The sequence below is a fragment of the Callorhinus ursinus genome, unplaced genomic scaffold (assembly GCF_003265705.2).
Source record: "Callorhinus ursinus isolate GAN/ISIS: 27379988/994484 unplaced genomic scaffold, GSC_fseal_2.0 scaffold4, whole genome shotgun sequence".
Taxonomy (NCBI): Eukaryota; Metazoa; Chordata; class Mammalia; order Carnivora; family Otariidae; genus Callorhinus; species Callorhinus ursinus.
The window spans coordinates 153,300,147-153,326,074 of NW_027397066.1; positions in this window are offsets into that span (position 1 = coordinate 153,300,147).

A 25,928-nucleotide genomic window follows, 5' to 3' on the forward strand; every position below is an offset into this window, starting at 1 on the left:
ATGGTGCAATTCCACTCAGGGCAAAGACACCTGAGAATCAGACCAACAGACCCCTCCCCCAGAAGACCAGTGGGAACTTCCAGCTAATACCAAGTTTACCAAACACACAGAACTACAAACTTCAGTGCTAGGAGAAAATAGTATACAGAATTCGTTTTTTTCTCATGATTCTTTAGTCTTTCAATTATAAATTTTTTTCTTTTCAACTAATATCTTATTTTATCAATTCTTTTTTAAAGTCTTTTTAAGTTTTCATTTTTACATTTACATTTTATATCTATACATTTTACATTTTTGGCTTCCTCTCATTGTATTCAATTTTATTTTCATATATTTATAAGTTTTTCTTTCTTTACAATTTTGGGATCTAGTTACTTCTAACAAACAGACCAAAATACACCCAGGATCTAGTGTATTGCTTTGTTCTGTTCACCTGTTTGGTACATTTTCTCACTCTCTCTCTCTCTTTTTTTTTTTTTTTTGGTTTCTGGTCTCTTCTGATTTGTTTAGTGTATATTCTTCTGGGATTCTTGTTGCTATTTTTGTATTTTGCTCTCTGGTTCATCTATTCTTCTCTGGACAGAATGACAAGATGGAAGAACTCACCCCAAAAAAGAGAACAAGAGGAAGTACTCACTGCCAGGGACTTAATCAGTATGGACATAAGATGTCAGAACTAGAATTCAGAATAATGATTATAAAGATACTAGCTGGGCTTGAAAAAAGCATAGAAGACACCAGAGAGTCCCTTTCTGGAGAAATAAAAGAACTAAAATCTAACCAGGTTGAAACAAAAAAGGCTATTAACGAGATGCAATAAAAAATGGAGGCTCTAACTGCTAGGATAAATGAGACAGAAGAGAGAATTAGTGATATAGATGACAAAATGATGGAAAATAAAGAAACCGAGAAAAGAGATAAACAACTACTGGATCATGAGGGGAGAATTAGAGAAATAAGTGATACCATAAAGAAAAACAATATTAGAATAATTGGGGTCCCAGAGGAAGAGGAAAGAGAGAAAGAGAGGATGGGGGAAGAAGGTATATTTGAGCAAATTATAGCTGAGAACTTCCCTAATCTGGGGAAGGAAACAGGCATTCATGTCCTGGAGGCACAGAGAACCCCCCTCAAAATCAATAAAAGCACGTCAGCACCTTGATATATAATAGTGAAGCTTGCAAATTTCAGAGACAGAGAGAAAATCCTGCAAGCAGCTTGGGACAAGAGGTCCTTAACCTGCAAGGGTAGAAGCATAAGACTGGTGGCAGACCTATCCATAGAGACCTGACAGGCCAGCAAGGACTGGCAAGATATATTCAGGGTGCTAAATGAGAAAAACATGCAACTGAGAATACTTTATCCAGCAAGGAGAGATAAAGAGCTTCCAGGACAAACAGAAACTAAAAGAATCTGTGACCACTAAACCAGCCCTGCAAGAGATATTAAAGAGGATCCTTTAAGTGAAGAGAGAACCCAAAATAACATAGACCAGAAAGGAACAGAGACAATATACAGAAACAGTGATTTTACAGGCAATACAATGGCACTAAAGTCACATCTTTCAATGGTTACTCTGAATGTAAATGGACTAAATGCCCCAATCAACAGATACAGGGTATAAGATTAGATAAAAAAGCAAGACCCATCAATATGCTGTCTGCAAGAGACTCATTTTAGACCCAAAGACACCTCCAGGTTGAAAGTGAGGGGTTGGAGAACCATTTATCATGCTAATAGACATCAAAAGAAAGCTGACGTAGCAATCCTTACATCAGAGAATTAGATTTTAAATCAAAGACTGTAATAAGAGATGAAGAGGGACACTATATCACAATTAAAGGGTCTATCCAACAAGAAGATCTAACAATTGTAAATATTTATGCCCCTAACATAGGAGCAGCCAATTATATAAACCAATTAATAACAAAATTAAAGGAACACATTGACAGTAATACAGTAATAGTAGGGGACTTTAACACCCCACTCACAGCAATGGACAAATCATCTAGGCAGAAGATGAGCAAGGAAACAAGGGCTTTGAATGACACACTGGACCAGATGGACTTCACAGATACATTCAGAGCATTTCATCCTAAAGCAACAGAATACACATTCTTCTCAAGTGCACTTGGAAAATTCTCCAGAATAGATCACATCCTGGGTCACAAATCAGATCTCAACTGGTATCAAAAGATTGGGATCATTCTCTGCATATTTTCAGACCACAATGCTTTGAAGCTTGAACTCAATCACAAGAGGAAATTTGGAAGGAACACAAATACATGGAGGTTAAAGATCATCCTACTAAAGAATGAATAGGTCGACTAGGAAATTAAAGATGAATTAAAAAAATTCATGGAAACAAATGAAAATGAAAAAACAACAGTTCAAAACCCTTGCGATGCAGCAAAGGTGGTCCTAAGAGGGAATTCTATAGCAATACAAACCTTTTTCAAAAAACAAGAAAAATCTCAAATATACAACCTAACCTTACTCCTAAAAGAGCTGGAGAAAGAATAGCAAATAAAGCCTAAACCCAGCAGAAGAAGAGCATTAATAATGAGTAGAGCAGAAATCAATGAAATAGAAACCAAAAGAACAGTAGAATGGATAAACGAAACTAGGAGATGGTTCTTTGAAAAAACTAATGAGATCAATAAACCCCTAGCCAGACTTATCAAAAAAGAAGAGAGAAAAGACCCAAATAAATAAAATCATGAATAAAAGAGGAGAGATGGGGCACCTGGGTGGCTCAGTTGTTGGGCGTCTGCCTTTGGCTCAGGTCATGATCCCAGGGTCCTGGGATCGAGCCTTGTGTTGGGCTCCCTGCTCAGTGGTGAGCCTGCTTCTCCCTCTCCCACTCACCCTGCTTATGTTCCCTCTCTTGCTGTGTCTCTCTCTGTCAAATAAATAAATAAAATTAAAAAAAAAGAGGAAAGATCACAACCAACACTGAAGAAATATAAACAATTATGAGAACATATTATGAGCACCTATATGCCCACAAATTAGGCAATCTGGAAGAAATGGGTGCATCTCTAGAAACATATAAACTACCAAAACTGAAACAGGAAGAAATAGAAAACCTGAACAGACCCATAGCCAGCAAGTAAATTGAAGCAATAATCAAAAATCTCCCAAGAAACAAGAGTCCAGGGCCAGATGGCTTCCCAGGGGAATTCTACCAAACATTTAAAGAAGAATTAATACCTATTCTGAAGTCGTTTCAAAAAATGGAAATGGAAGGAAAACTTCTAAACTCTTTCTATGAGACCAGCATTACTTTGGTCCCTAAACCAGAAAAAGACTCCACCAAAAAGGAGAATTACAGACCAATATTCCTGATGAACATGGATGCAAAAATTCTCCCCAAGATACTAGCCAATAGGATCCAACAGTACATTAAAAGGATTATTCACCATAACCAAATGGGATTTATTCCTGGGCTACAAGGGTGGTTCAACATCCACAAATCAATCAATGTGATACAATACATTAATAAAAGAAAGGACAAGAACCATATGATTCTCTCAATAGATGCAGAAAAAGCATTTGATAAAGTACAGCATCCTTTCTTGATTAAAACTCTCCACAGTGTAGGGATAGAGGGCATATACTCACTATCATAAAAGCCATATACAAAAGGCCCACAGAGAATATCTTTCTCAACAGGGAAAAGTTGAGAGCTTTTCCCCTAAGGTCAGGAACACAACAGGGATGTTCACTATCACCACTGTTGTTCAACCTAGTACTAGAAATCCTAGCCTCAGGAATCAGACAACAAAAAGAAATGAAAGGCATCCAAATCAGCAAAGAAGAAGTCAAACTCTCACTCTTTGCAGATCACATGATACTCTATGTGGAAAACCTAAAAGACTCCACCCCCAAATTGCTAAAACTCATACAGGAATTCAGCAAAGTGGCTGTATATAAAATCAATGCACAGAAATCAGTTGTATTTCTATACACTAACAATGAGACAGAAGAAAGAGAAATTAAGGAATTGATCCCATTTACAATTGCACCAAAAACCATGAGATAACTAGGAATAAATCTAACCAAAGAGGCACAGGATCTGTACTCTGAAAACTATAGAACACTTATGAAAGAAATGGAGGAAGACACAAAGAAATGGAAAAACATCTATGCTAATGGACTGGAAGAACAGATACTGTTAAAATGTCTTTGCTACCTAGAGCAATCTATACATTCAATGCAATCCCTATCAAAATACAATCAATTTTTCACAGAGCTAGACCAAATAATCCTAAAACTTGTATGGAAGCAGAAAAGACCCTGAATCACCAGGAGAATGTTAAAAAAGAAAAACAAACCTGGTGGCATCACAATTCCAGATTTTAAGCTACATTACAAAGCTGTAATCATCAAGACAGTATGGTACTGGCACAAAAACAGACACATAGAATATAGAGAGCCCAGAAATAAACCCACAACTATACGGTCAATTAATCTTTAACAAAGCAGGAAAGAATATCTAATGGGAAAAAGAGTCTCTTCAACAAACGGTATTGGGAAAACTGGACAGCTACATGCAAAAGAATGAAACTGGACCATTTTCTTACACCATACACAGAACTAAAGTCAAAATGGATGGAAGACCTAATGTGAGACAGAAATCCATTGGAATCCTAGAGGAGAACACAGGCAGCAACCTCTTTGACCTTGGTTACTGTAACTTGTTGCTAGACGCATCTCCAAAGGCAAGGGAAGCAAGGGCAAAAATGAACTATTGGGACTTCATCAAGATAAAAAGCATTTTCACAGCAAAGAAAACAGTCAACAAAACCAAAAGACAACCAACAGAATGGGAGAAGATATTTGCAAATGTCTTGTCAGATAAAGCACTAGTATCCAAAATCTCTAAAGAACTTATCAAACTCAACACCTAAAGAACAAGTAATCCAGTCAGGAAATGGGCAGAAGACATGAACAGACATTTCTCCAAAAAAGACATCCAAATGGCCAACAGACACATGAAAAAATGCTCAACATCACTCAGCATCAGGGAAATACAAATCAAAACCACAATGAGATACCACTTCACACCAGTCAGATGGCTAAAATTAACAAGTAGGAAACAACAAATATTGTTTCTTGTTTCCTCTACATCGAGGTTGTGGAGAAAGGGGAACCCTTTTACACTGTTGGTGGGAATGCAAACTGGTGCAGCCACTCTGGAAAACAGTATAGAGGTTCCTCAAAAAGTTAAAAATAGAGCTACTCTATGACCCAGCAATTGCACTACCTGGTATTTACCCCAAAGATATAAATGTAGTGATCTAAAGGGGCCCCTGCACCCCAGTATTTGTAGCAGCAATGTCCACAATAGCCAAACTATGGAAAGAGCCCAGATGTCCATCAACAGATGAATAGATAAAGAAGATGTGATATATATATACAATGGAATATTACTCAACCATCAAAAAATTTGCATTTGCAATGACATGGATGGAACTAGAGGGTATTATGCTAAGCAAAATAATTCAATCAGAGAAAGACAATTATCATATGATTTCACTCATGTGGAATTTAGGAAACAAAACAGAGGAGCATAGGGAAAGGGAGGGAAAAATAAAACAAGACGAAATTAGAGAGGGAGACTAACCATAAGAGACTCTTAATCATGGGAAACTGAGGGTTGCTGGATGGGAGGGGCGTGGGGGGGTGGGGTAACTGGGTGATGGACATTAAGGAGGGCATGTGATGTGATGAACACTGGGTGTTTTATACAACTGATGAATCACTGAACTCTACCTCTGAAACTAATAATACACTATATGTTAATTAACGGAACTTAAAAAAAAAGAAAAAACAAAATAACCAAGCAGAAACGTCTAGACTAGTGTTTGACCAAACAGCTGGGCACCAGAGCCCACCAGATTGGCACATGGAGTTAACCACCACAAAGAGAATGTGGCACACTCTTACCGCAGTGTCTGTTGCTGCTATCCATGTGGTCCTCCTCTCCCCCGCCTACTACCAACAATTTTGCTAAAGTTTGGATGGCTCCTTACTGTACTTTCTCTTTCCAAAATAATTATGGGGCACTCTCTTTGGCTCTCACTCTTTGCCTGCCACCCCACCTCCTCAGCTTACCACCTACAGAGGTCTGAGGTTGCTCTAAGGTTGATCAGATCACTTTGAATACTTCTATTTGTTACACCTGTTCAAACTTCTCCAGTTAACTCTTTAGGAAAACTGGACTGTCAAAATCAACTTCTCAAAGTTTGTCCAGATGCCAAAAAAGGCAAAGAAAGGGAGTATTCATTCAGTGTTTACAGTTATTGTGATTAATATGTTAGTTGGGGATAGGAAGTATGATATAGTAGAATCATACATTTATGTGTTCATGAGTGTTCTATGGAACCCCTCTTTTAATCAGTATAAGTAGTATATTTATAATATATTTATGCCAATTCTTGCACACATTTTTCTTGTAAATAATTAGAGAACTATTTTATAGATGGCATGTCTGCTTTCATGGTATATTAATGCACCCAATTAACTTCCACTTATAATATGTTTTCTCCATGGAAAATATAATCTGATTTATGATGATATTCATGAAATAGTTTTTCAAAAATCATTTTGGCCATCATGTGGGTGCCTAGTACACTTTCACCTCTGACCTTTTACCTCCCTTCCTTATTCTACTTGAGGCTTAGCCATCCTCCAGCATCACTGAAGGCCAGCACCCACTTACCCCTGGTGTTAGCTTAAGAGAAAGTAATACATATATCTTTAACTAAGTGTCTATCCTGAGGGTCAGATTTAATCCATAAAAATGGAATGTTAGCCTTCTAAGAAGAAATTTGTATTTTTCTTGCTTCCAGAAGGAAGCCTCAAGCTAACATCCCTGTACATTTTTAAATGAAAAAGACTCTTCAAACAAATCCTCTAATTCACCTTTTAGGAAAAAGCCCCTGGGTCCTTGATTACTAATTATTTTGAAAGGAGATTTCTATCAGGTGGAAGCAGTGTTTGTGAACATTCTGAGTCCTGGGGATGGTGAGGCAGTACAGGATGATCCCTGAGCAAAGGGAATAATCATTCAATGAAATGGAGGTTCAGGGGGTTTTGAGGCATGTGGAGCTTGGAAAGAGGTGTTGCAGTAGTCCAGGAAGCCTTCAGAAAGAAATTAATCTGGTCTTGAATAGGTACACTTGGTGTGCATGGAGAGAAGGAGAGGGGAAGAAGAGCAAGAGCAAAAGCTTGAGCGTGGCTGGAGAGAGAGAGCTGCGATATGGGCCCCACAACCTGGAGTGGGCTCTCAGAGAAGGTTGAACAAGGGCCATGGAGCTGGATGAAGGACATGATTTCTTTTACAAATCAGGGGAGAAGAGCTGGGAAAGGTTCTTGCCGGACTGAATGAAGAGTGTGTTTGGAAGAATGAGTCTGGATGAATTTGAGGGGCAGAGATATTGTTTGAGTTATGCTATTGTAATGAAGGCTTAGTCTCTTTGGCAATCTGCCCAAAGACTCCACCCACACCAGAACAAGGACTTGAACTCATGTCCCTGGACTCCTGGTCTGGGTTCTCCTGGGTGGGAAGGTTGGAAGAGAGAGACCAGTCTCCAGGTACTTGACAGGCACCTCCTCTAAGCAAGAAATGTGTGGGAAGGAAAGCATGATCATTTATTTCCTTCCTTATTCTGGAAAAGACTTGTTCTTTGTTCCTTATCTGAGTATATGGTTTCCTTCATATGGGGCTTTTAAAGAATTAGAGATGTTTCTGGGAGGTAGCCCATTCCCAGATTCTTTCTCCCATTAGTGAATCTAAAATCTCTATGGAATGCAACATCATCGAGGAGCTACTGAAAACTGGATTAGGAACTGTGGAGCACGAGAGGAAAAGGGTGTGTGTGTCGGGGGAAGCATTTATTGATTGTTCTTCATCACGGTGCTCAGTCTTTTACACATTTATACTCACATCACCCGACGAGGGTGATGTTTGATGGCGGCATCCTCATTTTGCCTATGGAGAAATTAAGGTTTAAATATCTTGGTCCAGAGCCAACTTGGAATTCTTGGCCCTGAGTCAAGCCAAGTAGAAATTCAGAGTCAGAATTCAGGTTCTCAGGATCCCCTTACCTCTACACAAGGAAACAAAATATCTGGGAAAATTCTTCCTCTTATAGTTAGGTATCATATTTATGCTTCTTCTTTTCAAAAAAATTTTTTTGGAGCAGGGGGAAGGAGAGGGTTCTGTGGAACAGAAGTAAGGGAGAGACTCAGTCCAGAATTTTGGGCTTTGGAGAACAGGGTTATGTTTGCTCAGGGCTCCTGAGACAGTGCCCACTGGAACCTTTAGCCAGAAGACCTACAGAAGGAGGGCAGGATTCCAAAAGCATCGGTGGGGAGAGAGGGGGGAGAGTTTTAGGAATGGGGAAGTGCACCTCCTGTACCCTTGCCTGTGGTCTGCTTTTATGAAGATTGGTAAATCTACTACTCAAAAGATGGTGAGGGACTCTTTACACTTAAACACTTACAGCAAAGGAGTAGTTAAAATGGTGGCTGTTGCCCTGTGTGTGTTGGGAGAACTCCTTTGCTTTTACATTTAAAAATTTAAGCAAGTTTAGGGGTGCCTGGGTGGCTAAGTCGGTTAAGCATCCGACTCTTGATTTTGCTCAAGTCAAGATCTCAGAGTCATGAAAATCGAGCCCTGCATCGGACTCTGCCCTGGGTGTGGAGCCTGCTTGAGATTCTCTCTCTCCCTCTCTCTCTGCCTCCTCCCTCCCCCCGCCCACCATGTGCACGCTCTCTCTCAAAAAAAAATTTTAAGCACGTTTACACATTAAAGAACTTAATAAATGAGACATTTTCTATTGTTCCAGTTTCATCATGGATCTGTCAGTGCTGGTTGATTAATGTTCACATAGATACAACCTCTGTGGGTGCAATCACGTGTCCTGCTTTTATCACTCGGTATTTTTCAAACACATTTCTATGTATTAAAATCATTTATCTATTTGACATTATTTACAGTTTCAGAATAGTCCAGCATATTGATTTATTGTCGTTTCCTTTATGATTTCTCTAATTTTGGTGGTGTGTAGTAGGGAGTGGGGAGTGGTGGTACATGCTGAGGGGGATATTTGAATTATTTCCAAATTTTCAGTTTTCTGTACAAAACCATTGTGAACCTTTTTGTACAAATTATCTTTTTTTTTCTTTTGGATTTTCTTGGAGGCTGTTCCCCAAAGTGGAATTATTAGGTCAAAGCATACAAACACTTTTATAGTATTTACTAGATAGTTCAGAAGTATTTTGCAAACATGGTCATCACCCCCCTTTCCCCTTCCTCCAGTGATAGAAATTCCTATCCTGCATGAGGATGGCCATGTTTGACATTTGGAACTTCCATTCTTCTATCACGGAGAAACAGGAAGCCTGGGTTGTAGTCTCTACCATTTAGCTCTGTATTTTGTCTAAATCCTTTAATTTTTCCTCTCTATGTTAACCCTTTCTGTTTTAACTGAAAATCGAGTAAGATTCAGATGAAAATGTGTGTAAAAGTACCAAGCAATCTACAAGTGAAGGTAGTGTCAATTTACCTGGGGGATATATAATCTTGAAGATCAGGAAAAGCAAGCAATCATATGCCTTGTAAGGGTCGGGCACTTCTTAAACCCCGCCTCCTTTAATCCAGTCTCATTGGATTCTTATTTGACTTTGTGAGGTTGGAGCCCGCTTTTAATACATGAAGAAACTAAGATCCAGAGACAGTGGGTCATTTCCCCAAGTCACACAGCTAGGAAATAGCAGACACAGAATTATAAACCAGGTTGCTTTGATTCTGAGTCCAGGCTACATCCAGGTTACGATCCTCTGGGACACTGTGCTGTATAACACTAGCTAACAATAAATCTGAAAATTTTTTAATGGAGAAAGATCCAAGGTAGATGTATTAGAGTACCATGACAATATGCCATTGACGGGTGGATTAAACAACAGAAATTTATTTTCTCACTGTTCTGGAAGCTGGAAGTCCGAGATCAAGGTGTCAGCAAGGTTGGTTTCTTCTGAGGCCTCTCTCCTTGGCTTTTGGTGTCTGTCTTCTCCCTGTGCCCTCACACGATCTTACCTCTGTATGTTTGTGTCCTAAGATCCTCTTCTTATAAGGACACCAGTCATATGGGAAAAGGGCCCACACCAATGACCTCATTTTAACTTAGGTTACAGCTTTAAAGACCTATTTCCAAATATAATCCATTCTGAGGTCCCGGGGATTAGGATTCCAACATAGGAATTTGGAGGAGACAAAATTCATCCATCCCGTAAATGTAGATAGAATGAATTAATGCCTTGCTTCAGTCAATTTTAGTCAATGAAATTGTGTACAATGAATTTATCTGAAACAGGACTACTTTATAATTACATAGTATATTGGATTTACAGTGAATTTACAGATTGGAAAGAGCATGCCATTTTGAGCCTCATTTAACAATGCTGTGAGGCGTATAGGAGAGTTGTTATTAATCTTATGAAGAAACTGAGATTTAGAGGTTTCATATGACATTCATGGATAGATTAAGTTGGGTGTAGTTTTTGCTATTCTTGCAATAAAAAGGAAAACTTTGTGCTTGCATATGAAGATAAAAAATATTGAACCATTCAGCAGAATGCTGTTCTATATACCTTAGACAACTTATTAAAGATGTGGAATAATAACAGTTTTTACAATTTTAGGAAAAATATTCTCTGTTATTCTACTCCAACTATTTTCAGTTTTGTGTATTCTTTCTAATCTTTGCACATGTATTTACATAGTTGCAATTAATGTGTATATCATCTGTATTCTGTTTTCACTACATTTTTGGTTTTACTTTTTATTTTGGGATAATTGTAGAATCATATGCAGTTGTAAGAATAATACAGAGAAATTCCATGTTCCCTTTACTCAGTTTCCCCCAATGGTCACATCTTATAAAAATCTAGTACAGGGTAAGCGTCTGCCTTCAACTCAGGTCATGATCCCGGGGTCCTGGGATCGAGCCCCACATCAGACTCCCTGCTCCACGGGGGACCTGCTTCTCCCTCTCCCACTCCCCCTGCTTGTGTTCCCTCTCTCGCTCTGTCTCTCTCTGTCAAATAAATAAATAAAATCTTAAAAAAAAATCTAGTACAAAACCAAGATATTGAAATTGATATAATTAAGGTACTGAGCATTTCATCACCACAAGGATCCCTCATGGGGCTCTTTGAAAGCCACTGCCATCTCCACTAATCTGATCTATAATTTTGATTCTATAATTTGATCTGATTCTATAATTTTTTTGTTTCAAGAATGCTATATAAATTGGCTCATGCTGTATATAACCTTTTGGTATATCCTTTTTTTGTTGCACATGTACATGTGTTTCTCTGGAATATATACCCAAGAGTGGAACTGATAGAGTATGTGTATCTTTACTTATACTATATAATATATAATAACAAATTGTTTTCCAAGTTGATCACACCAATTTATACTCCTACTTGCAATATGTTTTTTTATTGCTTCATATTTTCATAACCCTTCATATTTATCTTCTGAATTCTAATTTTTGTCCGTGTGCTGGGGGTTCCTACTGTGATTTAATTAAAACTTCTCTGATTTTTAATGAAACTCAGCATTTTTCATATGATTATTGGTCTTTTGGATTTCCTGTTTTTGTGTGAAAAATTTGTGTATCATAATACACATATGTGTATCATAATAATCATGATTATTGGTCTTTTGGGTTTCCTGTTTTTGTGTGAAAAATTTGTGTAATTCTTTTTAGTAGCTTTGCCTGTCTTTTCAAGATTCATTTTTTAATCTGAGGTTGTCCAGTTGCTCCAGCATCAATTGTTAAAAATGATATTATTCCTGCCTTGGATTGCTAGATGGCCTATCTTGATATATGTTCCAGAGGTACTTGAAAAGAATGCATATTCTGTTGTTTGATGGAGTATTCTACTATTGATTTTTATGTATAAAATATATATTTTAATATATTTATTTAATATTTTTATAAATAAATATATTTATTTAATAATTATTTAATATATATTATATGTATATATATATTAGATCCAATTGATTGATGGTATGTTGAGTTATTTTATCACCTTGTTGATTTTTCCTGTCTAGCTATTCTATCAGTTGTTGAAGTCTCCAACTATAATTGTGGATTCATTTATTTCAATTTTACTAGTTTTAGCTTTATATATTTTGTTTTGTTTTATATGTCTTTTTGGTAGACTGACCCTGTTATCATTATGTAAGGTCTCTGTCTCTACCAGTTTTCTTGCTTTGAAGTCTTTTTAAACTGATATTAATATAATGCCTTAAACTGATATTAATATAGCCATTCCTGTTTTCTTTTGATTAATGTTTGTGATATATATCTTTTCCCAACTTTTTATTTTCAACCTGCTTGCTTAATTATATTTGAAGTGTTTCCTGTAGTTATCATATAATTGGGTCATGTTTTTTAATTTATTCTGCCAGTTCTATCTTTTGATTGTTTATCTAGACCATTTATATTTAATATAATTATTGAGACGTTAGACCTTAAGTTTTTCATTTTATTTTTCCTTTGTTCTCTTGTTTTTTTCCCCTTTCTCTCCATTTTCTTTTTCCTTCCTTTATGTGGATCACTTGGACATTTTTTAGAGTTTTATTTTTATGTATCTATATTGTTTTTAGTGTGTATATATAATACACAATTTACCACAGTCTTCTGCTATCAACACATTACCAGTTCAAGTAAAATGTAGAAACCTTAGCTCTCTTAACTTTCCTTTATCCTTCCTGTTTACAATAGAATTGTCTTTAATATTTCCTTTACATACATGTAGAATCACACCAGATAATGTTATTATTCTTGCTTCAACCATAAAACATAATTTAGAAAACTTGAGAGAAAGAAAGTCTCTATTACCAATATTTTTGTTTATCATGTTTTTTCTTACTTCTTGGTGTTCTGAGGGTTCTTTCTTTATTGTTTCCTTTCTATTTAGAAAAATTCCTTTAGCCATGAGAAATCCACTGTAATTTGAAATGTTTTCCCTTTATAGACAAGATGTCATTTTTTTCTCACTGTTTTCAAGATTTGTTCTTCCATCTTTAGTTCGTAGAAATTTGACTATGATGTGTCTTGATATAGATTTCTTAAAATTTATTTTTTGGGGGATTTGCTAAGTTTCTTGAATTTGTAGGCTTAGGTCTTTTGCCAAATTTGAAAGTTTTCAGCCATTATTTCTTCAAGTAATTTTTCATCCCAGCCCTTTTACCTCTCTTCTCCTGGAACTTCAGTGACATAAATGTTAGATCTTTTGTTCTAGTTCCACACTTTACTGAGGCTCTGTTCATTTTTTTTCTTGTCTATTTTTGCTTTGATGTTCAGACTGGGGAATTTTTATTGTTCCATATTCAAGTTCACTGATTCTTTTCTGTTTCTCCATTCTGTTGTTGAATCCATCTATTGAATTCCCCCTGGCCAGCCTTACTGAGGTATAGTTGACAATTTAACATTATATATATGTAGGGTGTACAACTTGATGATTTGATATATGTATACATTGTGGAATATTTACCACAATCAGGGTACTTAACATATTCTTTATCTAATATCTTTTTCATCTCCTTTCTTTTCTTTTGGTGATGAGAACACTTAAGATATACCCTGTTAGCAAATTTCAAGTATAAAATACGATGTTAACTATAGTCACACTGTTGTACATTAGATCTCCAGAACTTATTCATCTTGCAAAACTGACACTTTGTACCTCTTGACCAACATCTCCCCATTTCCCACCCCCTCAGCTCCTCATAATAACCACTCTATTCTTTGTTTCTATGAACTTGACTATTTTAGATACCACATATAAGTGAGACCATGCAGTATTTGTTTTTCTGCATCTAGCTTAATTTACTTAGCAGAATGTCCTCCAGGTTTATCCATGATATCACAGATGGCAGGATTTCCTTTTTTGTAAAGGCTAAATTTTATCTATCATCTGTCTATGTATCTATCTATCTAATCTATCTATATCTATCTATTATCTGTCTGTCTAATCTATCATCTCTCTATCATCTATTTATCTATCTATATCTATCATCTATCATCTATCTATCATCTATTACCTATCTATCACCTATCATCCATCTAATATATGTGTAATAATGATCATATATATAACATCATATATACAAAATATTTTCTTTATCCATTCATCTGTTAACAGACATTTAGTGTTTTTTCATATCTTGGCTATTGTCATAATGTTTCCATGAACATGGGAGGTATCTCTTTGAGATACAAATTTTATTTGTTTTGGATATATATACAGAAGTAGGATTGCTGGATCATATCATAGATTTTTTTTTTTTGAGGAGCCTCCATATTGCTTTTCATAGTTTCTGTACAAATTTACATTCACATTAACAGTATAGAAGGGCTCCCTTTTCCTCTCATCCTCATCAGTACTTGTTATCTTTCAATTTTTCTAATGATGGCCATTCTAACAGGTGTGACAAGGTATTTCATTTTGGTTTTGACTTGCACTTCCCTGATGATTAGTGAAGCTGAGCACCTTTTCATGTACCTGTTGACCATTTGTATATCTCCTTCTGAGAAGTATCTATTCAAATTCTTTGCACATTTTTAAATTGGGTTATTTGTTGTTATTATTATTATTTTGCTTTTGAGGAGTATGAGTTCTTTATTTATTCTGGATATTAAACCCTTGTCAGATATATAATTTGCAAATATTTTTTCCTATCCCATAGTTTTCCTTTTTACTCTGTTGATTGTTTTCTTGTGTAGAAGCTTTTTAGTTTGATGCAGTCCCATTTGTCTGTTTTTGCTTTTGTTGCCTGTGCTTTTGGTGTTATATCCAAAAGATTATTGGCCCGACCAATGTCAAGAAGCTTTTCCCCTATGTTTTCTTCTAGTTGTTTTGTAGTTTCAGGTCACATGTTTAAGTCTTTAATGCAGTTTGAGTTGATTTTTGTATATGTTGTAAGATAAGAGTCCAATTTCATTCTTCAGCATGTGGATATCCAGTTTCAAAACACAATTTTTTGAAGAGACTATCTTTTTCCTATTCTGTATTCTTGATATTCTTTTTTTTTAATTTGAATATAGTTAATAGACAATGTTACATTAGTTTTAGGTATACACCATAATGATTCAACAACTCTATACATTATACTATGCTCACCAAAAGTATAGCTACCATTTGTCACCATACAATGCTATTGCAATACCATTGACTATATTCTATGCTATACATTTTATTTCCAGGATTTATTCATTTCATAACAGTATCTCCCACTTTCCTTTACTCATTTTGACCATTCCCCCATCTCCCACCCCTCTGGTAACCATCAGTTTGTTCTCTGGTATTTATAGGTCTGATTCTGATTTTTGTTTGTTTACTCATTTTGTTTTCTAGATTCCACATATAAGTGGAAGATAAGTTGATAGTAAATGTGTGGATCTATTTTTGGGCTCTCCATTCTGCTCCATTAGGCAATATACCTTTTTTTTTTTAATGCTAGTACCCTTACTATTTTTATTAATGTAGCTTTGTAACATACTGTTAAATCAGGAAGTGTAATGTCTCCAGCTTTGTTCTTCTTGCTCAAGATTGCTTTGGTTATTCAGAGATTTCTGTGGTTCTGTATAAATCTCAGGATTATTTTTTCTGTTTCTATAAAGAATGCCATTGCAATTTTGATAGGGATTGCATTGAATTTGTAGATTGCTTTGGGTGGTATGGATGTTTTGACAATATTGATTCTTCCAGTCCATGACCATGGGCTGTCTTTCTATTTATCCACGTGTTCTTTAACTTCCTTCATCAGTGGTTTCTAATTTTTAGGGTACAAATCTTTCACCTCTTTGATTAAGTTTATTCGTAGATTTATTTTTTGTTGTTGATGTGGTGAATGGTATTGTTTTCTAAATATATTTTTCTGATTGTTTGTTTTTTGTGTGTATGGAAATGTGATTGATTTTTGTATATTTATTTGTATCCTGCAACTTTACTGGATTTCTTAGTTCTAACAATTTTTTGTTCAGTCTTAGGATTTTCAATGTATATAATCATATCATCTGCAAAAATATAATTTAGCTTTGCCATCTCTGGCTTGCATGCCTTTAATTTTTTTTCTATCTAATTGCTCTGGCTAGGACTTCTAGTACCATATTGGAAAGAAGTGTTGAGAGTGGGCATTTTTGCCTTTTACCAGATGATAGAGGGAAAGCTTTTAGTTTTTCCTATTGATTTTCATGTTATCTGTAGGTTTTTCATATATGACTTTTATTGTGTTGAGATAGGTTCCTTCTGTACTTATTTTGTTGGAAGTTTTAATTATACATGAATGGTGAAATTTATCAGGTGCATTTTCTGGGTCTCTTGAGATGATCATGTGGGTTTTTCTTCTTTCATTTTGTTGATGTGTTGTATCATAGTGATTGATTTGTGAATGTTGGGCAGTCCTTGTAGCTTTCTTTTCTGCTAGTGTTTTTATCTGGCTTTGGTATCAGGGTAAGGCTGGCCTTGTAAAATGAGTTTGGGAATGTTCTCTCCTCTTTGATCTTTTGGAAGAGCTTGAGAAAGACTAGTGTTAATTTTTCTTGAAATGTTTGGTAAAATTCACCAATGAAGCCACCTGGTTCTCGGCTTTCCATTGTTGGGAGATTTTTAAATTACTGATTCAGGCTCCTTACTAGTAATTTCTCTGTTCAGATTTTCTAGTTCTTCATGAGCCAGTCTTAGTAAGTTGTATGTTTCTAGGAGTTTATCCATTTCTTCTAGAGTTTCCAATGAGTTGGTGTGTAAATTGTTCATAGTAGTTTCATGATGCTTTCTGTGGTATCAATTGTAACATCTCCTCTTTCATTTCTAATTTTGTGTATTCAAGTTCTTTTTCTCTTTTCTGTCTCTCTCTTTGATGAGTCTGGCTAAGGTTTGTCAATTTTGTTCATCTTTTCAAAGAGGCAGCTCTTATTTTCATTGATCTTTCTATTGTCTTTTTTAATCTCTACTCATTTAGTCCCACTCTGATCTTTGTTATTTCCTTCCTTCTGTTAACTTTGGGCTTCATTTGTTCTTCATTTTCTAGTTCCTTGAGGTACTAAGTTATGTTGTTTATTTGAGATCTTTTTTTTTTTTTAAGATTTATTTATTTGAAAGAGAGCAGCAGAGGGAGAGGGAGAGAGAGAATCTCAAGCAGACTCCACGCTGGGTGTGGAGCCTGATGTAGGGCTCAGTCCCACGACCCTGAGATCATGACCTGAACCAAAATCAAGAGTTGGATGCTTAACCAACTGAGCTACCCAGGTGCCCCAAGATCTTCTTTATTTCTTAATGTAGGTATTTATCGCTATAAACTTCCCTCTTAGAACTGCTTTTGTTGCATCTCAGAGGTTTTGGTATGCATTTCCATTTTTATTTGCCTCAATTTTGAGTTCTCTTTTGCTTTCTTTTTTTGACTCATTGGTTGTTCGGTAGCATGTTGTTTACTCTTTACATATTTGTGAATTTTCCAGTTTTTTCTTTGTAATTGATTTCTACTTTTATAGTGTCATAATTGGAAAAAATGTTTGATATGATTTCAGTCTTCTTAAGTTTATTAAGACTTGTTTTGTGGCCTAACATGTCATCTATCCTGGAAAATGTTCCATGTGCACTTGAGAAAAATGTGTATTCTGCTGCAATTTGATGGTTGGTTCTGCACATATTTGTTAAGTTCATTTGGTAAAGTACAGTTTATATCCAATATTTCCTTATTGATTTTTGTCTGGATAATCCATCCATTGATGAAAGTCAGATATTACAATTCCCTATTATTTTTGTATTGTTATCGGTTTCTCTCTCTAGGTCTGTTAATATTTGCTCTATATATTTAAGTGCTCCTATGTTGGGTGCATAAATATTTACAAATGTTATATCCTTGGGACACCTGGGTGGTTCAGTCAATTAAGTGTCTGTCTTTGGCTCAAGTCATGATCCTGGAGTCCTGGGATCAAGTCTGCATTGGACTCCCTGCTCAGCGGGAAGCCTGCTTCTCCCTCTGCCCTTCACCCTGCTCATGCTCTCTCTCACTCTTTCTCTTTCAAATACATAAAATCTTAAAAAAAAAGTTATATCCTCTTATTGCATTGACCACTTTATCATTATATAATGACCTTCCTTATCTTTTATTACAGATTGTCTTAAAGTCTATTTTATCTAAGTATAGCTACCCCAGATTTCTTTTGGTTTCCATTTGCATGAAGTATCTTTTTCCATATCTTCATTTTTAGTCTGTGTGTGTCCTTAAAGCTGAAATGACTGTCTTAAAGGTAACATATAGATGGGGTCTTGTCTTTTATACATTCTGCCACTTTATGTCTTTTGATTGGAGAATTTAGTCCATTTACATTTAAGGTAATTATTGATAGGTATGAACTCATTGTTATTTTATTAATCGTTTTCTGGATGTCTTGTAATTCTTTTGTTCTTTTCTTTTTCTTTTGCTCTCTTCCTTTATGATTTGATGATTTTCTGTAGTGGTATGGTTAGATTAGATGAATACAGAGCCAGGGTCCAAAGTGAGGATGTGTGTGGAGCAACTATGGCTCCAAGGTCCAGGACACAGGTGCTCCCTCTGTAGTGTGGCTCCATCCATTGAATTTTTATTTGGTTATTGTACTTTTCAGTACTAAATTTTCATTAGATTCTTCTTTGTATCTTCTATTTATTTTCTGAGACAAAACTAACTTTTGTTTGTTAAAGTGTGTTTTTAATTGCTTATTGAAGCACTTTCATGCTGATTTTTTTCAAAATCTTTGTCAGATAATTCTAACATCTCTGTCATTTCACTGTGGTTATCTCTGCATTTTCTTTTTTTATTGAGTTCGAGATCTTCTTGGTTTTTAATAAGACAAGTGATTTTTTTTTAAGATTTTTAAAAATTTATTTAGATAGAAAGAGGGAAAGATAGAGCATGAGCAGGGCTGGGGGCAAAGGGATAAGCAGGCTCACCACTGGGCGGGGAACCTGATGCAGGGCTCTATCCCAGGACCCTGGGACCATGACCTGAGCCCAAGGCAGACATTTAACTGACTGAGCCACCCAGGCGCCTCAAGACAAGTGATTTTTTTTTTTTTTATGAAAACCTTCATTCGGGTATTATGTTATGAGACTGAATCTTTTTTAGCCTTCTGTTTTTGTTACCTTCCTCTGATGCCACTCCATTAGGTGAAGGGGAGATGTTGCCTCACTATTGTCAGGTGCAGGTAAAAGTCCACATTTTCTCTCTGAGCTTCTGATGATACTTCAGTGGAGATTTCCTCATTACTACTGGAGAGATGTAAGAGCTATATCTTCCTACTAGGCTTCCACTGATACTGACTTTTCTGTGAGAGGCAAGAGGGCCTTGTTACTGCTCCTCACTTGGTCTCCATGGACACTTTTGATGGGGGAACTGGCTTGTTTTTGCTGAATGGTGATGAAAGTCCTGATTCCCCACCAGGATATCTCTGATAGCATTCCAGAGAGGAGAGATAGGGTGCCTCTTTACTACCAGGTAGGAGTAGAGGTTCAGGCTCCCAGAGTAGTCTCTGCTGACACTGTGGGAATGGGGTGGTGGTGGTGAACATCATTATCACCTGGCAGGGATGAATGCCCCAGTCAGTACTCAGCCTTCTCTGACACCAATACAGTTGAAAAATGTATGTGTTGGAGTGCCTTGTACAGGCTGGCAAGGTAGAAATCTAGGCTCTCCACTTGAGCATTGCTGGCATGGGTGGAAGTGGGGCCATACTTTTTTAAATGGGGTGTTTGGCTGGAGAAGAGTAATTGTTATCTAAATGTTTTCTATCTTACTAGGATGCTCTTTTTCTGGTCCTTTGGATAGAGAGAACAAGCTTCTGTTTGGGCTTTTTTGTCTGCATTCATTTGTGTTTCCAAGTTGGCAGCTTCTTAGCTCCAGGTCTGAGATATATGAGGCAAAAAGAAAACCCAGGGAGTTCACCACTAGGTTTCTTGGGAACCAAAGTCCCTATGTATTTGGCCATCTTCTCTCCACCTTTCAGGGTCTTCTTATGGTTCTTTTTTTTTCATATATAGTGTTCAGAATTTTAGTTGTACTTAGCAGGAAAGATAGGGAAAAGTATGTCTTCTCTCTCTTTCCAGAAGTGGAAATCTGTACTGCAGGTTATATCACACAGTAGTTTATGTTTTCAACATTGTATTCATGACCCAAACTTTTCTATATATGAGGTCTGTGCCTGGATATTTCAAAAGTTGGAGTCTGTTCAATATTTATTTTTTTATGGGCTTCTCTCTAAATAATTCCTTACATTTTATATATTTTCAAAGCACCTTCATAACCCATTTTGCCTCTCTAGCTTTGTGTATGCTTTCTTTAGCATAAAATTTCTTTTCCCATGTGACCAAATTCCTACCACTTGGTAGAATGCCACATTTATCTAAAAGTAGCCTCTCTCTTCTGAGCTTCCGTGTTGGATCTGTACCTGTGTTTTAGCACCCACATCATCCTCCTCACTTTGTGTTTCCGTATTTCACATTTCCCCTTCTAGATCACATATTCCTTGAAGGTAGAGACAACTGTGCCTTTCATCTTTCTAGGCCCCATGTACTTATTGGTTAGACATAGAAAGAACTCATTATATTATAGAAATGAATTAATAATCTTATTTGACTCCTTACCTTATCTGCTGTGAGGTAGACAAGATTTACTATCTTCCCTACCAAGGGGGTGTCCATGTACCCGCTTTATGTGTATATTTGACTTTGGGGAATTGTGGTAGAATTCAAGGATTAGGACCTTTGGTATCACACAAATGTACATTCTAACCTGGCCTCCTCTCTTACTGTGACCTCAAGTCCCTCAATCTCTTAGAACCTCCCTTTTCCCGTATGTAAAAGGTGAATAATAACACCTACCTCTCAGGATTGTCCAGAGAGTTAAATAAAATATTATTTCTTTTTTCATGCTTATGCACTTTATTTTTGATACTTTATTTATTTATTTTTAAATATTTTGTTTATTTATTCATTTATTTAAGAGAGAGAATGAGATAGCGAGAGTACATGAGAGGGGGGGAGGGTCAGAGGGAGAAGCAGACTCCCTGTTCAGCAGGGAGCCGGATGCGGGACTCGATCCCGGGACTCCAGGATCATGACCTGAGCCGAAGGCAGTCGCTTAACCAACTGAGCCACCCAGGCGCCCTTGATACTTTATTTTTATTTACTGCCCCTTCACTAAGTAATCTGCCTTCACTTGAGAGTTTTATGTAAGGCCTTAAAAAAAAACATTCTTTACTCATTATTTGCTCCCACCTCCACCTGCCCCTACACTCCCTGGAGTAAAAGATGCTGAGCTTTGGGTCTCCTAAGCAACACCTGAGAGGTTCCTGAGCCTCAGAGATAAAGCTAAATCTTTCTGTGTGCTCCCAGAGGGAAAGATAACATAGACTCTATATACAGTGTCACTGTTAAAATGGTGCATTGTACAATGAATCTCCTTGTTACTCTAAGTGAAAGAACAGTATATCTCTGGCTTTCTTTCTAAGTGTCCTCTACCTTATTCAGATATACTTACCAGTGTATCAATACTTTTTTTACAGTGGAAAATGGGACCAAAGTGAAGGTCTGATTCCCTGCGTGGCATTAATTGGTTGCATGTCATGGAATAATAAATGATTTACTTTTTATTTTATTATCAGGATGCCAGTAAGATCAATTCTTTGGAACTAAGACTGACTGTCTATGGGTTTTTAAGTTGTTTGACCTTGAGCATAGTTCTGGCTGAAACAGACTCAAGATGTAAAAATCTACCTACCCTCACTGCCCTGTACACTCTCTCAGGAAAGGAGCTGTAATTCATATCCACAGGCAGATCAATACTGCTGTGTCTTCAGCTGTGCACATTTTTTACACAACGATTGTACCCATAGTACTTATGCCTGGGGGGAAAGTCCTGTTATTCCAACTGTTTCTTTGGCCAGTTGAGGAACATAAAGCTGTATATTTCACAAATAGTCAAGGATATATTCTGATGCAGAAGGTGGGAGGGTATGTTGGTGTCCTGTGGCTGCTGTAACAAATTACTGCAAGATTGATAGCTTAGAATAACAGAACTTTGTTCTCTTTCAATTCTGGAGGCCAAGAAGTCTGGAGTCTGTCTTACTCCTGTAGGAGCCCTACCAGAGTCCATTCCCTACCTCTTCCTGCATTCTTGGGCTTGTGGCTGCCTCACTCCAGTCTCTGCATCCGTCTTCACATCTTTGTAGACTGACATACTAGATAGTTCCTGAGAAAGTATAAAAATAGTTATGTAACTATATAAGCACTGTAATTCTGATTATTTCAATTCTAATAGTGGAATCTCACTAATTCTAAATATTTTGTAATGGATCTGATTTCTAGGACTCAGAATATGCAGAAAGGAAGCCCTTAATAATTTCCCTGAAACTTCATTTACCTGGCCAAAATCCAATCAAGCCACTTCTAAAAACTCAACCCCTTCAGTGATTTCTCAGTCCTTTTAGATTTAAAGTTAGTTAAGGATTTCTCCTACTCCTCTTTCTTCTCTGCAGGATTGATTCTAAGTTCCCAGCTTAGGCAGGCCAAAGACTGTAATGATTATGAGTGAGCTTTAAAACCCATGCTACCTGCATTGAGAACCACCCTTACTTAGTAGCTGTGCAATCTTGGTTCTACAGAGTGGGTTCCCTGGGAGCAGACTATGAGATGTGAAATGTTTGCTAAGGAGTGTCTTTAGGATCCATACTGTTAAAGGGTAGGGTAGAAAGCAGGAGTGGACAGAGCAAAATGTCTAACTGAGATGCAGGCTCAGTGACAGCTTTGGTCAACCCCAGAGAGAGCTCTAGAGCTAGGAAAGCCTTCGGAGTTGTCCCAAGTTGGGCCCAGATGGCCAGATCTTTATACTCTCATTGACCAATTATTGGATGTTGGCTGCCTTGGGAAGTGATGTGATCTCAGACAAGACAGCTCTCTGCAGTTGAGGCTATCCACCAATAGCCATCCAATAGCTGCAGATCTGGGTGATGCTTTACAGTGTCCACTATAGTCCATCATGCTGCTTGGATTCACTTTTCCATCTATGTTCTGGGAGCAGTTACTCTAGGATGCCTGTGCACTTTTCCTCCTGTAGGAAATTTATAAGGGGAATGTTTCTGGGATGAACTACAGTGATACCTCTGAGCTGGCCTCTGGGCCACCCTGACACTTTTCATCTCCCTCCCCTACTCTCCATTCTGGGTTCCCCTCAACCTCAGCTAGCACTTTTGCTGGTCCCAGTGGCTAACCTGGTAGCGTAACATGGACTCTCACCCCTGAGGGGTGAGCCCTTGTCGCTAAGTCCTTCTCAGTCTGGGATTCCTGGACTTGTCCATTTTCTTTTCTTTTTTTCATTTTTCAAGTTTTTATTTAAATTCCAGTTACTTAACGTACAGTGTAATATTAGTTTCAGGTGTAGAATTTAGTGATTCATCACTTACATACAACACCCAGTGCTCATCACAGGCAATGACCTCCTTAATCCCCATCACCCATTTAACTGATCCCTCTCTCACCTACCCTCCAGTAACCCTCAGTTTTTTCTCTATAGTTAAGAGTCTGTTTTCTGGTTTGCCCCTCTTTTTTTCTTTTTCCCCCTATATTTCAATTTGTTTCCTAAATTCCACATATTAGTGAAATCATATGGTATTAGTCTTCCTCTGACTGACTTATTTTGCTTAGCATAATACTCTATAGCTCCATCCACATTGTTGCAAATGGCAAGATTTCATTCTTTTTGATGGCTGAGTAATATTCCAGTGTGTGTGTGTGTGTGTGTGTGTGTGTGTGTGTGTGTGTGTGTGTGTATACCACATCTTCTTTATCCATTCATTAGTTGATGGGCATTGGGCTCTTTCCATAGTTTGGCTATTGTTAATAAGGCTGCTATAAATATCAGGGTGCATATATCCCTTTGAATCAGTATTTTTGTATCCTTTGGGTAAATATCTAGTAGTACAATTGCTGGATCATAGGGTAGTTCTATTTTTAACGTTTTGAAGAACCTCCATACTGTTTTCCAGAGTGGCTGCACCAGTTTGCATTCTCACCAACAGTCTAAGAGGCATCCACTTTCTTCGTGTCCTCACCAATGTCTGTTGTTTCCTGTGCTTTTGATTTTAGCCATTCTGACAGGTGTGAGGTGACATCTCATTGTAATTTTGATTTACATTTCCCCAATGATGCAGGATGTTGAACATCTTTTCATGTGTCTGTTGGCCATCTGTATGTCTTCTTTAGAAAAATGTCTGTTCATGTCTTCTGTGCATTTTTTTAACTGGATTGTTTGTTTTTTGGATGTTGAGTTCTATAAGTTCTTTGTATGTTTGGGATACTAACCCTTGGTCAGTTATGTCGTTTGTAAATATCTTCTACTCTGACGGTTGCCTTTTAGTTTTGTTGATTGTTTCCTTCCCTGTGCAGAAACTTTTTATCTTGTTGAAGTCTCAATAGTTTATTTTTGCTTGTTGTCCTTTGGCCTGTGTTCTCCTCTAGCATTTTGATGGTTTCCTGTCTCACATTTAGATCTTTCATCCATTTTGATTTTTTTTGTGTATGTGTATGTGTAAGAAAGTGGTCCAGTTTCTTTCTTTTGCATTTGCTGTCCAGTTTTCCCAATGCCATTTATTGAAGAGATTATCTTTTTTCCATTGGATGTTTTTCCTGCTATGTCAAAGATTAGTTGACCATATACTTGTGGGTCCATTTTTGAGTTTTCTATTCTGTTCTATTGATCTGTGTGTCTGTTTTTGTGCCAGTACCATACTGTCTTCATCACTGCAGCTTTATCTGCAGCTTTATAATACAGCTTGAAGTCTGGAATTGTGATGCCTCCAACTTTGCTTTTCTTTTCCAAGATTGCTGTGGTTATTTGGGTTCTTTTGTGGTTCCATACATATTTTAGGATTGTTTGTTCTAGATCAGTGAAAAATGCTGGTGGTATTTTGATAGGGATTGCATTAAATGTGTAGATTGCTTTGGCTGGTATAGAGATTTTAACAATATTTGTTCTTCCAATTCCTGACCATGAAATGTTTTTCTATTTCTTTGTGTCATCTTCAATTTCTTTCGCCAGTGTTTTATAATTTTCAGAGTACAGATCTTTTACCATTCCTAGGTATCTTATTGTTTGTGGTGCAACTCTAAGTGGGATTGATTCCTTAGTTTCTCTTTCTGCTGCTTCGTTATCAGGGGGCGGGGGGTAGAAATGCAACAGATTTCTGTACGTTGATTTTGTATCCTGCAAATTTACTGAGTTCATGTATCAGTCCCAGCAACTTTCTTGTGGAGTCTTTTGGGTTTGCTACATAGACTATCATGTCATCTGTAAATAGTGAAAATTTGACTTTTTCCTTGCCAATCTGCATGTTTTTTTATTTCTTTTTGTTGTCAGATTGCTAAGGCTAGGACTTCAAGTACTTCCAGTACTACGTTAAATAAGTGGTGAGAGTGGATATCCCTGTCTTGTTCCTGACCACAGAGGAAAAGCTCTCGGTTTTTCCCCATTGAGGATGATATTTGCTATGGGTTTTCATATATGGCCTTTATGATGTTGAGGTATGTTCCCTCTATCCCTACTTTGTTGAGGACTTTTTTTAAAAATCAAGAATGGATGCTGGGGGTGCCTGGGTGGCTCAGTCATTGAGCGTCTGCCCTCGGCTCAGGTCATGATCCCAGGGTCCTGGGATCCAGCCCCACATCGGGCTCCCTGCTCCGTGGTAAGCCTGCTTCTCCCTCTCACATTCCCTCTGCTTGTGTTCCCTCTCTTGCTGTGTCTCTCTATGTCAAATAAATAAATAAAATCTTAAAAAAAAAAAAAGAATGGATGCTGTACT